The sequence below is a fragment of the Ranitomeya imitator genome, chromosome 2 (genome assembly GCF_032444005.1).
Source record: "Ranitomeya imitator isolate aRanImi1 chromosome 2, aRanImi1.pri, whole genome shotgun sequence".
Lineage (NCBI taxonomy): Eukaryota > Metazoa > Chordata > Amphibia > Anura > Dendrobatidae > Ranitomeya > Ranitomeya imitator.
This window is the reverse complement of record NC_091283.1, coordinates 651,034,217-651,051,002: the sequence shown is the minus strand read 5'-3', so window position 1 is coordinate 651,051,002 and position 16,786 is coordinate 651,034,217.

Sequence of the window (16,786 nt, the reverse complement as noted above, 5' to 3'; positions counted from 1 at the left end):
TTCTTTTCCTTCTTTTGAGATACATTTAATTCATTTTGGGCCACTTGTACTGTTATGATCTGGTGGTTTAGGAACAACATGAGACAAACTCTGAAGGAGGTGGTATCTGTACTGACCGCAAACCCTGAACCTAGCAGCGCAACTAAAAATAGCCGTGGGGGGTACCTGACACTCCCTAGACCCCTCGGCACAGCCTAAGATCTAACTTCCCCTAAAGATGGAAACAGGAAACCTATCTTGCCTCAGAGAAAATCCCCAAAGGAAAGATAGCCCCCCACAAATATTGACGGTGAGAGGAGGGGAAAATAACATACGCAGAAATGAAATCAGATTTTAGCATAGGAGGCCAGTCTAGCTTGATAGATAGGACAGGAAAGGATACTGTGCGGTCAGTATAAAAACTACAAAACAATCCACACAGAGTTTACAAAATCTCCACACCTGACTAAAGGTGTGGAGGGTAAATCTGCTTCCCAGAGCTTCCAGCTAACAGAAAAAATCCATACTGACAAGCTGGACAAATATAGAATGCACAGAACAATAAGTCCACAACATGTGGACTGAAATGAGCAAAGCCAGAACTTATCTTTGCAGAACTGGTCAGAAAACCAGGAGAATCCAAGCAGAGATGTGAATCCAGCCAGGAAACATTGACAAGTGGCACAGGCTGAAGAAAGAGGCAGACTTAAATAGCAGACGATAGGTGGAGGCAGCTGATGACAGCTAACTCCAAGGAGCAGCCATACCACTAGAAACCACAAGAGGGAGCCCAAGAGCAGAACTCACAAAAGTGCCACCTACAACCACCGGAGGGAGCCCAAGAGCGGAATTCACAACAGTGTAGACCTATATTGAACATAGAAGCTTAAAACATGTTACTGAAAATACCTTGAATATTATGTTTTACAACCTTTCTTATTTTATTTTCACCCATTACACTGCTATATCAAAAGAGATGTATTAACTTTAGTTCTGAGCTACATTTCCTAAATTGTCAACAAATAGATTAGGTACACTTAGAAAACAAATCTAAAAAATAACAGCCTCCTCCACAACCCCTCTAGCTGTCCTTTCCATCACCAAGAGAAATGGTTTTTTTTGCCATCTTAGTCATAAATGGTTAATCCATTTGCTCATAAATTGGGAAAGATCATATTAAATGTACACTTTACTAAATGGACCCCTCTAGCCTTGTACTGGATACTAGTAAGAGTATATGTTAAACCTTTAGCTTTTAAAACAGTAGTTAACACTTTTTAAAAACTGAACTTAAAGCAGAGAATTTCTCAAACTCACAAAATATCTAGTATTTACCTGAAAACTCCCAGCTGCTAGCAGACTGCTGATATAATAGTCCTGCTCATAGTTGGAAACAGTTCTGCAGTGCTTTTGAGCTGACCATACACAGGTTACAGCTACCGCCAATCCCTGGCTGCACCGCTGATGATATTACGGTACATGACTGCATTGGCCATTGACTAGTTAAATCTGTCCCGAGGATATTGCTGGGACCTAATTACTGTAGGCCACTCTAACAAGGACCACCAGGACAATTGAGCTGGCAGCACTGGAATTTTCATTGGAATTTACAGGATAAGCAATCATTTTGAGTATTTCCTTCTCTGTGTCCATTTCTTAAAAATCTTAAACAACTTAAAATGTATCTATAATTTCTGCCCAGAATATTATTGCTGCAGGCCAACGAGCAAAGGCTGATGGTATTACGGTTGTGGCAGCATTAGATTCATGGGCTATTTATAAGATAAGTAATTATTTTTCATTATTCACTAGTCTATATACATTTAGTTTCACAAATCCTGGACAATTACTTAAAAGGTATAGCTATAACCTATGTATAGAATATTGGTAAGGCATATCACATTCAATAACACAATACAAATATATGATTAAAAAACATGGTTAACATAGCTTTAGATATTCATGATCAGAACATGTAGACCTACAGTATATCGGACTTAGAGGCTTAAAACATTTTACTGAAAATTTCTTGAATGTTATGTTTTACTACCTTTCTTATTTTATTTTCACCCATTACACTGCTTTATCAAAAGAGATGGATTAACTTTAGTTCTGAGCTACATTTCCTAAATTGTAAGCAAATAGATTAGGTACACTTAGAAAACAAATCTAAAAAATAACAACCTCCTCCATAACCCCTCTAGGTGTCCTTTCCATCACCAAGAGAAATGTTTTTTTGCCATCTTAGTCAAAAATTGTTAATCCATTTGCTCATAAATTGGGAAAGATCATATTAATGTACACTTCACTAAATGGACTCCTCTAGCCTTGCACTGGATACTGGTAAGAGTATATGTTACACCTTTAGTTTTTAAAGCAGTAGTTAACACTTTTTAAAAACTGAACTTAAAGCAGAGAATTTCTCAAACTCACAAAATACAGTTAGGTCCATATATATTTGGACAGAGACAACATTTTTCTAATTTTGGTTATAGACATTACCACAATGAATTTTAAACAAAACAATTCAGATGCAGTTGAAGTTCAGACTTTCAGCTTTCATTTGAGGGTATCCGCATTTAAATTGGATGAAGGGTTTAGGAGTTTCAGCTCCTTAACATGTGCCACCCTGTTTTTAAAGGGACCAAAAGTAATTGGACAATTGACTCCAAGGCTATTTCATGGACAGGTGTGGGCATTCCCTTCGTTATGTCATTCTCAATTAATCATATGAAAGGCCTGGAGTTGAATTGAGTTGTGGTGCTTGCATTTGGAAGGTTTTGCTGTGAAGTAAACATCTGGTCAAAAGAGCTCTCCATGCAGGTGAAACAAGCCATCCTTAAGCTGCGAAAACAGAAAAAACTCATCCGAGAAATTGCTACAATATTAGGAGTGGCAAAATCTACAGTTTGGTACATCCTGAGAAAGAAAGAAAGCACTGGTGAACTCATCAATGCAAAAAGACCTGGGCGCCCACGGAAGACAACAGTGGTGGATGATCACAGAATAATCTCCATGGTGAAGAGAAACCCCTTCACAACAGCCAACCAAGTGAACAACACTCTCCAGGAGGTAGGCATATCAATATCCAAATCTACCATAGAGAGAAGACTGCATGAAAGTAAATAGAGAGGGTTCACTGCACGGTGCAAGCCCCTAATAAGCATCAAGAATAAAAAAGGCTAAACTGGACTTTGCTAAAAACATCTAAAAAAGCCAGCACAGTTCTGGAAGAACATTCTTTGGACAGATGAAACCAAGATCAACTTCTACCAGAATGATGGAAAGAGAAAAGTATTGCGAAGGTGTGGTACACCTCATGATCCAAAGCATACCACATCATCTGTAAAACATGGCAGAGGCAGTGTGATGGCTTGGGCATCCATGGCTGCCAGTGGCACTGGGTCACTAGTGTTTAGTGATGATGTGACACAGGACAGAAGCAGCCGAATGAATTCTGAGGTATTCAGAGCCATACTGTGTGCCCAGATCAAGCCAAATGCAGCCAAACTGATTGGTCGTCGTTTCATACTACAGATGGACAATGACCCAAAACATAAAGCCAAAGCAACCCAGGAGTTTATTAAAGCAAAGAAGTGGAATTTTCTTGAATGGCCAAGTCAGTCACCTGATCTCAACCCAAATGAGCATGCATTTCACTTGTTAAAGACTAAACTTCAGACAGAAAGGCCCACAAACAAACAGCAACTGAAAACCACCGCAGTGAAGGCCTGGCAGAGCATCAAAAAGGAGGAAACACAGCGTCTGGTGATGTCCATGAGTTCAAGACTTCAGGCAGTAATTGCCAACAAAGGGTTTTCAACCAAGTACTAAAAATGAACATTTTATTTTAAAATTATTGAATCTGTCCAATTACTTTTGGTCCCTTCAAAAACAGGGTGGCACAAGTTAGGGAGCTGAAACTCCTTAACCCTTCATCCAATTTTAATGTGGATACCTTCAAATGAAAGCTGAAAGTCTGAACTTCAACTGCATCTGAATTATTTTGTTTAAAATTCATTGTGGTAATGACTATGACCAAAATTAGAAAAATGTTGTCTCTGTCCAAATATATATGGACCTAACTGTATCTAGCATTGACCTGAAAACTTCCTGCTGCTAGCAGACTGCTGATATAATAGTCCTGCTCATAGTTGGAAACAGTTCTGCAGGACTTTTGAGATGACCATAAACAGGTTACAGCTACTGCCAATCCCTGGCTGCACCGCTGATGATACTACGTTACATGACTGCATTGGCCATTGACTAGTAATATCTGTCCCGAGGATATTGCTGGGACCTAATATCTGCAGGCCACTGTAACAAGGACCAGCAGGACAACTGAGCTGGCAGCACTGGAATTTTCATTGGAATATACAGGATAAGCAATCATTTTGAGTATTCTCTTCTCTGAGTCCATTTCTTAAAAATCTAAAACAACTTAAAATGTATCTATAATTTTGAACAGAATATTATTGCTGCAGGCCAACGAGCAAAGGCTGATGGTATTACCGATGTGGCAGCATTAGATTCATGGGCTATTTATAAGATAAGTAATTATTTTTCATTATACACTAGTCTATATACATTTAGTTTCACAAATCCTTGACAATTACTTAAAAAGTATAGCTATAACATATGTACAGAATAATGGTAAGGCATATCACATTCAATAACACAATACAAATATATGAGTAAAAACCATGGTTAAAATAGCTTTAGATATTCATGATCAGAACATGTAGTCCGGATGGCATACACCCACGAGTACTAAGAGAACTAAGTAATGTAATAGATAAACCATTATTTCTTATTTTTAGGGACTCTATAGCGACAGGGTCTGTTCCGCAGGATTGGCGCATAGCAAATGTGGTGCCAATATTCAAAAAGGGCTCTAAAAGTGAACCTGGAAATTATAGGCCAGTAAGTCTAACCTCTATTGTTGGTAAAATATTTGAAGGGTTTCTGAGGGATGTTATTCTGGATTATCTCAATGAGAATAACTGTTTAACTCCATATCAGCATGGGTTTATGAGAAATCGCTCCTGTCAAACCAATCTAATCAGTTTTTATGAAGAGGTAAGCTATAGGCTGGACCACGGTGAGTCATTGGACGTGGTATATCTCGATTTTTCCAAAGCGTTTGATACCGTGCCGCACAAGAGGTTGGTACACAAAATGAGAATGCTTGGTCTGGGGGAAATTGTGTGTAAATGGGTTAGTAACTGGCTTAGTGATAGAAAGCAGAGGGTGGTTATAAATGGTATAGTCTCTAACTGGGTCGCTGTGACCAGTGGGGTACCGCAGGGGTCAGTATTGGGACCTGTTCTCTTCAACATATTCATTAATGATCTGGTAGAAGGTTTACACAGTAAAATATCGATATTTGCAGATGATACAAAACTATGTAAAGCAGTTAATACAAGAGAAGATAGTATTCTGCTACAGATGGATCTGGATAAGTTGGAAACTTGGGCTGAAAGGTGGCAGATGAGGTTTAACAATGATAAATGTAAGGTTATACACATGGGAAGAAGGAATCAATGTCACCATTACACACTGAATGGGAAACCACTGGGTAAATCTGACAGGGAGAAGGACTTGGGGATCCTAGTTAATGATAAACTTACCTGGAGCAGCCAGTGCCAGGCAGCAGCTGCCAAGGCAAACAGGATCATGGGGTGCATTAAAAGAGGTCTGGATACACATGATGAGAGCATTATACTGCCTCTGTACAAATCCCTAGTTAGACCGCACATGGAGTACTGTGTCCAGTTTTGGGCACCGGTGCTCAGGAAGGATATAATGGAACTAGAGAGAGTACAAAGGAGGGCAACAAAATTAATAAAGGGGATGGGAGAACTACAATACCCAGATAGATTAGCGAAATTAGGATTATTTAGTCTAGAAAAAAGACGACTGAGGGGCGATCTAATAACCATGTATAAGTATATAAGGGGACAATACAAATATCTCGCTGAGGATCTGTTTATACCAAGGAAGGTGACGGGCACAAGGGGGCATTCTTTGCGTCTGGAGGAGAGAAGGTTTTTCCACCAACATAGAAGAGGATTCTTTACTGTTAGGGCAGTGAGAATCTGGAATTGCTTGCCTGAGGAGGTGGTGATGGCGAACTCAGTCGAGGGGTTCAAGAGAGGCCTGGATGTCTTCCTGGAGCAGAACAATATTGTATCATACAATTAGGTTCTGTAGAAGGACGTAGATCTGGGGATTTATTATGATGGAATATAGGCTGAACTGGATGGACAAATGTCTTTTTTCGGCCTTACTAACTATGTTACTATGTTACCTATATTGAACTTAGAAGCTTAAAACATTTTACTGAAAATACCTTGAATATTATGTTTTACAACCTTTCTTATTTTATTTTCACCCATTACACTGCTTTATCAAAAGAGATGTATTAACTTTAGTTCTGAGCTACATTTCCTAAATTGTAAGCAAAAAGATTAGGTACACTTAGAAAAAAAATCTAAAAAATAACAGCCTCCTCCATAACCCCTCTAGCTATCCTTTCCATCACCAAGAGAAATGTGTTTTTTTGCCATCTTAGTCAAAAATGGTTAATCCATTTGCTCATAAATTGGGAAAGATCATATTAATGTACACTTCACTAAATGGACTCCTCTAGCCTTGCACTGGATACTGGTAAGAGTATATGTTACACCTTTAGTTTTTAAAGCAGTAGTTAACACTTTTTAAAAACTGAACTTAAAGCAGAGAATTTCTCAAACTCACAAAATATCTAGTATTTACCTGAAAACTTCCTGCTGCTAGCAGACTGCTGATATAATAGTCCTGCTCATAGTTGGAAACAGTTCTGCAGGACTTTTGAGCTGACCATACACAGTTTACAGCTACTGCCAATCCCTGGCTGCACCGCTGATGATACTACGTTACATGAATGCATTGGCCATTGACTAGTTATATCTGTCCCGAGGATATTGCTGGGACCTAATATATGCAGGCCACTGTAACAAGCACCAGCAGGACAACTGAGCTGGCAGCACTGGAATTTTCATTGGAATTTACAGGATAAGCAATCATTTTGAGTATTCCCTTCTCAGAGTCCTGTTCTTGAAAATCTTAAACAACTTAAAATGTATTGTAGGGGTTGTACTCGCTCAGGTGCGGCGGATGACACTCTGGAGGCACGTTTCATTAAAAGTTCAGAGGTTTATTGCTCCATAAACCACATAGCAACAGGAACAAAAGGAAAACAGTCTTACTTCAGACAGTTGAATGTTATGGACCTAGTGGTTAGGAGCACCCGAAAAGACCTGATGGTTAAACTAACAAAAGGACAAGCTCTGGGAAGTGGGAGCTCTGCTGACCGCAACTCCTAATCCTATCACACACACTCACTAGAAATAGCCGTGGAGCGTACCTAACTCTGCCTAGACGCCTCTTCACAGCCTAAGAGCTAACTAGCCCTAGAGATAGAAAATAAAGAATACTTTGCCTTAGAGAAATTCCCCAAAGAAAAAGGCAGCCCCCCAAATATATTGACTGTGAGTTAAGATGAAAGTCACAAACACAGAAATGAAACAGGTTTCAGCAAAGGGAGGCCAGACTTACTAAACAGACTGAGGATATGAAAGGTAACTTTGCGGTCAGCACAAAAAACTACAAAAAGACCACGCAGAGTGTGCAAAAAGACCTCCGCACCGACTCACGGTGCGGAGGTGCCACTCTGCATCCCAGAGCTTCCAGCTAGCAAGGCAAAATCATGATAGCAAGCTGGACAAGAAAACAATGAACAAATAATTAACTAGCAGGGACTTAGCTTCTGCTGGAGTAGACAGGTCACCAGAAAGATCCAAGAGCGAACAGAACCAGTACAAGAACATTGACAGCTGGCATGGAGTAACGATCTGAGTGGAGTTAAATAGAGCAGCTAGCCAAAGAATAAACTAAGTCACCTGTGTAAGGAACCTCAGAAGCAGCAGCTCCACTCACAGCCACCAGAGGGAGTCCATGGACAGAACTCGCCGAAGTACCATTCCTGACCACAGGAGGAAGTTCGATAGCAGAATTCACAACAGTTGAATCCTCAATGTCCATATTAGATCTCTGCTCTCTCTCAGACCTGTAGGCATACAGGCTGTGCCATGTCCAGCACGTAGGCTCTCCAGCCTAAATATGGTCTCTGTGTGCTGTTCAGGACGTCTGTCCCCACTTGGAACCGTCCAACACACAGGCCACTCTGCAGTGACCAGCCAGGACACATGGAAGTCTGTCCACTCTTGCAGACTCCCAAAACACACTCTCCATGTGCTACACACACACACCTCTTTATATAGGTGTAACCACACCCAGAAACCCATCACATGATTAGACATGTGGTTCTAACATCACCACAGGTCCTGAAACAAACATAGATAGGCACGGTTATGCCCCTTACCCAAGGGTGAGGTATATGGGTAGCCAGACCCTCCCATCTCTCATAGCTACCCATAACCCGGACCCAAATATCCTAAACAATTTCTTATTGCTTTATGTGCATTACAGAAAACACTCCGGGTCACATCACAGCGACAAGCCTTCTCTGTGATACATACCTCCCGTCGACTATCCAACCTTTAGCCACGTTACATACCTCCCCCCTCTGCCTAAAGCTGTGGGGCTTGGCACTTGTCCTAAACCGACTAGAGACCCCTCTCAGTCATCCCTGACAGTCAAACCGTCTCTCTAAGTCAGAGCCTGTTATTGAACCGTTTCGTCGGCATTCATCATCCCTTTCCATCACATCCTTTGATAACGATGACCGCTTGTCATCTCGTCTGCTATAGGATCTCCCGCTTAGGTCACTAAGCCCTGAACTAACTGAGGAGTCACTATTTCTAATTCTTCCATCTGGCCACCTTCGGTTCTCTCTCGGTTCTTGATCTCTCCTATTGTCTTTCTTCGGAGAGCAGCTCTTCACTTTACCTCTATATCTCTGTTAACTTCTGCTTGAGGACTTCCAGTCTTTAGAGCACCTCTTCGCCTCTCTAGCACTAGCAGCTGTTTATTAACTTGCAGTCTCTCAAGTCTCAGCTGCTCTACCTCCCTTAGGTATGCCATGCGATATTCCAGGAGCATGCGGATATTCCTAAGACTCTCTCTGGATCCGACAACCAGGAACGGAACCATCCCATCTTCACCCATGACCTGGACCTCTTCATCAGCGGGTATCCTAAGTCTCTTCAGACCGGATTTATCCACCATCTCCTGCATCACTCTCCAAAGTTTCCCAATGACTTTCGCCACCAGACCTTTAGGTACTTGGACTGTGTCTTCCACTAAGCCCAGCCGACTAAGAGCTTTCCTTTCACGCTCCAAACGTCGAACGGCTTCATCATTCTTCAAAATGATCTTCTGCTTTGTATGGAGGCAGTGTAGGTGCATATCCCTCAGGACAGCCACCCGCTTCACTGTGACTTCCCTAGTCGACAGTATGACCAATTGCTGAGTCTCAGGCACCCAGTGCACACTACAAGCCTCTACTGCCTTTTTAAATGCTTCATGCACACCCTTCCTGGCGCACACTTCTTGCATGTCTTCGGGTACTTCTATTATGCTCTTGAAAAGCGGGGGTCTCATCTTCACGGACATCTGCCACAACTGGGTGACTCTCTTGTTCCGCTTTTAGCATGAACTCTTCCTCAGTCTTTTCTTCCGCTTGAGCCTTTGCCAAGAAGGGCATTGGCAACTCCTCTGCCAGGCAGCGACGCTCATCTTCTCTTTGAAGTAGCTCCTGCTGATGCTTCTCTTGGGCCTCTCTGAGCACCTCCGCATCTTTCCATAAGGCCTTATTCATAGTTTGACACACTGATAGGTGACCTCTGAGCTTAGAGACTTCCTTCTCCAGCTCATCCACTCTGTGCTCAATCGCCAGTCTCAGGACCCTTTCCTGCTTCACTGTCTCTGTAAGCAGCTCTATCTCATGGTTCTGCTCTCTTTTGGCCAGCACATGTCGCACCACCAGTTCTTTAATTAAACTTTCAAACAGGGGCTCTTGTCCACCCACACTCTGCCTCATCAGAGTTCCACCTGTTTCCGCAACCACCTCTATGGTCTCTCCTGGGCTCTCTGTCAGTTTACTGTTCGGTACCTCTGGACTCTTGGTAACTTCAGAGTTCTCCATCTCTTCAGCATCAGGTACTTCATCATACTGAGCCAGTTCAGTCTTTCCGGGCATTGCAGACATGGGTCTACTACAGATCTGTTCTAACCCCAGCCCGACACTAACTACCTCAGTGCTAGGGTTTGTCAGAGATAAAGTGACCTCCTCATCAAGGACAATAATGTTATCTGCACCTGACTCTGTCTCTTCCTCATCATCTTTCTTCTCATCTTTCTTCCTCATCATCTTTCTGCGGCCCCCGCGACGAGATGAAGATCTGTGATTTTTACTCGGCTCCTCCTTACTGCACTCCTTTCCCTTTGTGCTCGAGTCACAGCCTGAATAGGAGTCACCCCCTCTCCCTCTGTCATCCTGGAACAGCAATTCCCCATTTAAACACGTGTCAGACCCACACTTTCTTCCAGTCACCCGGAACTCTGGACTATCGACCTTAGGTGTCGCTATCTCCTTTTCACACATCACACAATCCGGAATCACTACAGCCGCCTGTTGTGGTGGGGCTCCAATATGACCATTCCATCTCTCCTCTGAACAACCCCACACTGCATCAACTTCCCATATGTCTTCAAAGATCACAAAGTCTCGGCCCCTCTCAAAGGGGTAAAACAAGTCTGGTGTTATACCGCCATCTTGGCACTTTACATTTTTAGACATATCAATGATCACTCTGTCCACAGTATAGTCAACAGTGACCCCATGAATGCAGCGAACATTGACCTTTTTCTCAGTTAGAAGACGAGAGGAGTTCCTGTCAGAGTCACCTGACTCTTTGAGTCCAGTAGTCCAGATACTCCTTCATGGTGTAACATAACAGTACACACCTGCGCCCTGTCATCAAACGGGAAGTCTATGCCGCACTCGGAATACATAACATACAAACATTGCTGTTCCCCTTTTGAAAGATCCACCCCTTTTGGGGTCACCATCCCCTTTTAGACTCCGCCCCTTTTAGGGCCACCACCCCCTTGTGGGCTATTTTTTCCTTTAGGGCCACCACCCCCTTTTGGGTTACCGCCCCCTTGTGGACCATTTTCTCCTTTAGGGCCACTGCCCCTTTTAGGGACTCCACCCCCTTTTGGGCAACTACCCCCTTTTGAGATGCAGCCCCTTTTTGGCCAACCATAATTATTTGGGGTTACCGCTCCGTTTTGGGACTCCACCCCACTTTTAGGGACACCACCCCACTCTGGGGCAGACATAGAATATAAGCCTACCTTGCCTCAGAGAAATACCCCAAAGGAAAAGGCAGCCCCCACATATAATGACTGTGAGCTAAGATGAAAAGACAAACGTAGAGATGAAATAGATTTAGCAAAGTGAGGCCCGACTTTCTGAACAGAGCGAGGATAGGAAAGGCAGCTATGCGGTCAACACAAAACCCTACAAAAACCACGCAAAGGGGGCAAAAAGACCCTCCGTACCGAACTAACGGCACGGAGGTACACCCTCTGCGTCCCAGAGCTTCCAGCAAGCAGGAGAAAACAAACAGACAAGCTGGACAGAAAAAACAGTAAACAAAATAGCAAAGCAGAACTTAGCTATGCAGAGCAGCAGGCCACAGGAACGATCCAGGAGGAAACAGGTCCAAAACTAGAGCATTGACTGGAGGCCAGGATCAAAGCACTAGGTGGAGTTAAATAGAGCAGCACCTAACGACTTCACCACATCACCTGAGGAAGGAAACTCAGAAGCCGCAGTACCACTTCCCTCCACCAAGCTCACAGAGAGAATCAGCCGAAGTACCACTTGTGACCACAGGAGGGAGCTCTGCCACAGAATTCACAACAGTACCCCGCCCCCTTGAGGAGGGGTCACCGAACCCTCACCAGAGCCCCCAGGACGACCAGGATGAGCCATATGAAAGGCACGAACAAGATCGGGAGCATGGACATCAGAGGCAAAGACCCAGGAATTATCTTCCTGAGCATAACCCTTCCACTTAACCAAATACTGGAGTTTCCGTCTTGAAACACGAGAATCCAAAATCTTATCCACAATATACTCCAACTCCCCCTCCACCAAAACCGGGGCAGGAGGATCAACAGATGGAACCATAGGTGCCACGTATCTCCGCAACAATGACCTATGGAATACGTTATGTATGGAAAAAGAATCTGGAACGGTCAGACGAAAAGACACAGGATTAAGAACCTCAGAAATCCTATACGGACCAATGAAACGAGGTTTAAACTTAGGAGAGGAAACCTTGATAGGAATATGACGAGAAGATAACCAAACCAAATCCCCAACACGAAGTCGGGGACCCACACAGCGTCTGCGATTAGCGAAATGTTGAGCCTTCTCCTGGGACAAGGTCAAATTGTCCACTATATGAGTCCAATCTGCTGCAACCTGTCCACCACAGTATCCACACCAGGACAGTCCGAAGTCTCAACCTGCCCTGAAGAGAAACGAGGATGGAACCCAGAATTGCAGAAAAACGGCGAAACCAAGGTAGCCGAGCTGGCCCGATTATTAAGGGCGAACTCAGCCAAAGGCAAAAAGGACACCCAGTCATCCTGATCAGCAGAAACAAAGCATCTCAGATATGTTTCCAAGGTCTGATTGGTTCGTTCGGTCTGGCCATTAGTCTGAGGATGGAAAGCCGAGGAAAAAGACAAGTCAATGCCCATCCTACCACAAAAGGCTCGCCAAAACCTCGAAACAAACTGGGAACCTCTGTCAGAAACGATATTCTCTGGAATGCCATGTAAACGAACCACATGCTGGAAGAACAATGGCACCAAATCAGAGGAGGAAGGTAATTTAGACAAGGGTACCAAATGGACCATCTTAGAGAAGCGATCACAGACCACCCAAATGACTGACATCTTTTTAGAGACGGGAAGATCTGAAATAAAATCCATAGAGATATGTGTCCAAGGCCTCTTCGGGACCGGCAAGGGCAAAAGCAACCCACTGGCACGAGAACAGCAGAGCTTAGCCCGAGCACAAATCCCACAGGACTGCACAAAAGAACGCACATCCCGCGACAGAGATGGCCACCAAAAGGATCTAGCCACTAACTCTCTGGTACCAAAGATTCCAGGATGACCAGCCAACACTGAACAATGAACCTCAGAGATAACTTTATTCGTCCACCTATCAGGGACAAACAGTTTCTCCGCTGGGCAACGATCAGGTTTATTAGCCTGAAATTTTTGCAGCACCCGCTGCAAATCAGGGGAGATGGCAGACAAAATTACTCCCTCTTTGAGAATACCCGCCGGCTCAGATAAACCCGGAGAGTCGGGCACAAAACTCCTAGACAGAGCATCCGCCTTCACATTTTTAGAGCCCGGAAGGTACGAAATCACAAAGTCAAAACGGGCAAAAAACAGCGACCAACGAGCCTGTCTAGGATTCAACCGCTTGGCAGACTCGAGATAAGTCAAGTTCTTATGATCAGTCAAGACCACCACGCGATGCTTAGCTCCTTCAAGCCAATGGCGCCACTCCTCGAATGCCCACTTCATGGCCAGCAACTCTCGATTGCCCACATCATAATTTCACTCAGCAGGCGAAAACTTCCTGGAAAAGAAGGCGCATGGTTTCATCACCGAGCAATCAGAACTTCTCTGCGACAAAACAGCCCCTGCTCCAATCTCAGAAGCATCAACCTCGACCTGGAATGGAAGTGAAACATCTGGTTGACACAACACAGGGGCAGAAGAAAAACGATGCTTCAACTCTTGAAAAGCTTCCACAGCAGCAGAAGACCAATTGACCACATCAGCACCCTTCTTGGTCAAATCGGTCAATGGTTTAGCAATACTAGAAAAATTGCAGATGAAGCGACGATAAAAATTAGCAAAGCCCAGGAACTTTTGCAGACTTTTCAGAGATGTCGGCTGAGTCCAATCATGGATGGCTTGGACCTTAACAGGGTCCATCTCGATAGTAGAAGGGGAAAAGATGAACCCCAAAAATGAAACCTTCTGAACACCAAAGAGACACTTTGATCCCTTCACAAACAAAGAATTAGCACGCAGGACCTGAAACACCGTTCTGACCTGCTTCACATGAGACTCCCAATCATCCGAGAAGATCAAACTGTCATCCAAGTACACAATCAGGAATTTATCCAGGTACTCTCGGAAGATGTCATGCATAAAGGACTGAAACACTGATGGAGCATTGGCAAGTCCGAATGGCATTACTAGATACTCAAAATGGCCCTCGGGCGTATTAAATGCAGTTTTCCATTCATCGCCTCGTTTAATACGCACAAGATTATACGCACCACGAAGATCTATCTTGGTGAACCAACTAGCCCCCTTAATCCGAGCAAACAAATCAGATAACAACGGCAAGGGGTACTGAAATTTAACCGTGATCTTATTTAAAAGGCGGTAATCTATACAAGGTCTCAGCGAACCATCCTTCTTGGCTACAAAAAAGAACCCTGCTCCTAATGGCGACGATGACGGGCGAATATGCCCCTTCTCCAAGGACTCCTTCACATAACTCCGCATAGCGGCGTGCTCAGGCACAGATAAATTAAACAGTCGACCTTTTGGGAATTTACTACCAGGAATCAAATCGATAGCACAATCACAATCCCTATGCGGAGGTAGGGTATCGGACTTGGGCTCATCAAATACATCCCGGTAATCAGACAAGAACTCTGGAACCTCAGAAGGGGTGGATGACGAAATAGTCAGAAATGGGACATCACCATGTACCCCCTGACAACCCCAGCTGGACACAGACATGGATTTCCAATCTAATACTGGATTATGGACTTGTAGCCATGGCAACCCCAACACGACCACATCATGCAGATTATGCAACACCAGAAAGCGAATAACCTCCTGATGTGCAGGAGCCATGCACATGGTCAGCTGGGTCCAGTACTGAGGCTTATTCTTGGCCAAAGGCGTAGCATCAATTCCTCTCAATGGAATAGGACACTGCAAGGGCTCCAAGAAAAACCCACAATGCTTAGCATATTCCAAGTCCATCAAATTCAGGGCAGCGCCTGAATCCACAAACGCCGTGACAGAATACGATGACAAAGAGCAGATCAAGGTAACGGACAGAAGAAATTTTGACTGTACTGTACCAATGGTGGCAGACCTAGCGAACCGCTTAGTGCGCTTAGGACAATCAGAGATAGCATGAGTGGAATCACCACAGTAGAAACACAGCCCATTCAGACGTCTGTGTTCTTGCCGTTCAACTCTGGTCATAGTCCTATCGCACTGCATAGGCTCAGGTTTAATCTCAGGTAATACCGCCAAATGGTGCACAGATTTACGCTCACGCAAGCGTCGACCGATCTGAATGGCCAAAGACATAGATTCATTCAAACCAGCAGGCATAGGAAATCCCACCATGACATCCTTAAGGGCTTCAGAGAGACCCTTTCTGAATATAGCTGCCAGCGCAGATTCATTCCATTGAGTGAGCACGGACCACTTTCTAAATTTCTGGCAATATACCTCTATCTCATCCTGAGCCTGACAAAGAGCCAGCAAATTTTTTTCTGCCTGATCCACTGAATTAGGCTCATCGTACAGCAATCCAAGCGCCAGGAAAAACGCATCGATATTACTTAATGCAGGATCTCCTGACGCAAGAGAAAATGCCCAGTCCTGAGGGTCGCCACGCAAAAAAGAAATGACGATCCTAACCTGTTGAACTGGGTCACCAGAGGAGCGAGGTTTCAAAGCCAGAAATAGTTTACAATTATTTTTGAAACTCAGAAATTTAGTTTTATCTCCAAAAAACAAATCTGGAATAGGAATTCTCGGTTCTAACAAAGAATTCTGAACCACAAAATCTTGAATATTTTGAACTCTTGCCGTGAGCTGATCCACACATGAAGACAGACCTTTAATGTCCATTGCTACACCTGTGTCCTGAACCACCCAAATGTCTAGGGGGAAAAAAAGGCAAAACACAGTGCACAGAAAAAAAAATGGTCTCAGAACTTCTTTTTTTCCTCTATTGAGAATCATTAGCACTTTTGGCTTCCTGTACTGTTGTGATAGGCAATTCAGTATCACAATGGACATAGCGGTCAGAGCACATACAGTGATCTGACAATAACCCAAAATAATAGAACGAGCTCTGAGACGTGGGAACTCTGCAGACCGCAATCCCTAATCCTACCCAAACAACACTAGAGGCAGCCGTGGATTGCGCCTAACTCTGCCTATGCAACTCGGCACAGCCTGAGAAACTAACTAGCCTGAAGATAGAAAATAAGCCTACCTTGCCTCAGAGAAATACCCCAAAGGAAAAGGCAGCCCCCCACATATAATGACTGTGAGTTAAGATGAAAAGACAAACGTAGGGATGAAATAGATTCAGCAAAGTGAGGCCCGACTTTCTTAACAGAGCGAGGATAGGAAAGATAACTTTGCGGTCTACACAAAACCCTACAAAAACCACGCAAAGGGGGCAAAAAGACCCTCCGTACTGAACTAACGGCACGGAGGTACACCCTTTGCGTCCCAGAGCTTCCAGCAAAACAATTAGACAAGCTGGACAGAAAAAATAGCAAACAAATAGCAAAGAAGAACTTAGCTATGCAGAGCAGCAGGCCACAGGAATGATCCAGGGAAAAACAAGTCCAACACTGGAACATTGACAGGAAGCATGGATCAAAGCATTAGGTGGAGTTAAGTAGAGAAGCACCTAACGACCTCA